The sequence below is a fragment of the Amblyomma mixtum genome, chromosome 3 (genome assembly GCF_055824585.1).
Source record: "Amblyomma mixtum isolate Tamu chromosome 3, ASM5582458v1, whole genome shotgun sequence".
Taxonomy (NCBI): domain Eukaryota; kingdom Metazoa; phylum Arthropoda; class Arachnida; order Ixodida; family Ixodidae; genus Amblyomma; species Amblyomma mixtum.
In genome coordinates this window covers 114,109,442-114,111,124 of record NC_143014.1, presented here as the reverse complement: position 1 = coordinate 114,111,124, position 1,683 = coordinate 114,109,442, and positions in this window count along the sequence as shown.

The following is a 1,683-nucleotide window of genomic DNA, read 5'->3' as shown; positions in this document are numbered from 1 at the left end:
TCTTTATGTTGTTCCGATTTGAACGTGGTGATGTCATGAAGAGCCGATGACACTGACGCGACACAATGGTCGAATTTTTCATGTCAGACTCCGTCTCCGGAAGGTGCAGGTGCGAAACACATTCCACGTTAGCCTGCTGTCGACCTGTCTCCTTGGCGACGGTATAGTCATACTCTTGTAGCCGGAGAGCCCACCGTGCAAGGAGCCAGCACGGGTCACTAAGGTTAACGAGCCAGCAGAGGGCATGATGGTCGATGGAGACGGTGAAAGGGCGTCTGTTTATATATGAACACAAACTCTTCGTGGCGAAGGCGACAGAGAGGGATTCCTGCTCGGTGACCGTATAATTGCGTTCTGGCTTAATGAGGGAGGGACTCGCGTACGCAAAAACACGCTCTTTGTTTCCACAGCGTTAGACAAGAGCAATTCCGACTCCAACACCGCTTGCGCAGGTATGACTGTTTTGGGAGCAGACGGATCGAAGTAGCGAAGGATAAGGTGCTACGTGAGATGAAATTTTACTTGACGGAAGGCGAAGTGGCACTCAGGGGCCCACCTGAAAGCCACATCTTTCTGGAGGAGGCCTGTCGGGGGGTATGCGATGTCCGCAAAGCCATGAATAAAGCGGTAAAAGTACGAGCATCTGCACAAGAAAGCCGGCAGCTCTTTCACAGACTGGGGTGGCCTGAACGACTTGGCAGCTGCAGTTCTGGCAGGATCAGATCTGACGTCGTCTTTTTCAAAGACATGTCCAAGCAATAACGCTTGACGCGCACCAAGAGGCACTTCTTAGAGTTAAGCACAGGGCCAGCTAGTACAGGACGAGAGCTGAACGGTGGTTGTGCTCCCTGAAAGTCTTTCCCAAAATTAAAACTTCGTCTAGATAGCACATGTATATTTCCCATTTCAAATCACGGAGTACAGTGTCCATAAATCTCTAGAAGGCGGCGGACGCATTGAAAAGGCCGAACGGCACCACATTTAATTCATAAAGGCCGTCAGGTGTAACAAAAGCAGTTTTCTTTTTGTCGGCGGGATGCATATGAATTTGCTAATACCCCGATTCGAGGTCCACAAAAGAGAAATAAGTGGCCGAAAAAAGGCAGTCGCTGGCATCGTCGATACGAGGAAGGGGGCTAACGTTTTTTCTAGGGATGACATTCAGAGGACAGTAGTCAACGCAAAACGCCACGATACGTCCTTTTTCGGGACAAGAATTACTGTAGCAGCCCAGGGACTCGACGACTATTGAATAACACCTTTGGTTAACATCTCCTTCGCTTCTTAATTGATAACCGTTCAGACAGTGATACTCGGTAGGGCTTTTGTCGGGTCGGATGTGAGGCGCCAGTGACAACCTTGTGAAGGGCCCGAGACGAGAGAATGGAAAGTGGGCCGCCGGGCTGTGCAAATTAAAACATAGAGGAGTGTCGCAGGAGGATGGCCAACAAAGCACAGCGCACATGCGTGGAGAGCGAGTTTTTTTTCCAGCGAAAAAAAACTGCGATTCGTGGAGGACTGTGGCACTGTTGTGTCCAAGGCATCGGTAACCAAGGATACGGATACTGGCGACTCGGGGCTGCATGACGCAAGCTTCAAGCCTTGAGGCAGAACTACACGTTCTGTTGTACAATACGTTGTCGGCAATTCAGTGCGACCTTTTGTGACGGAAACAATGGCATG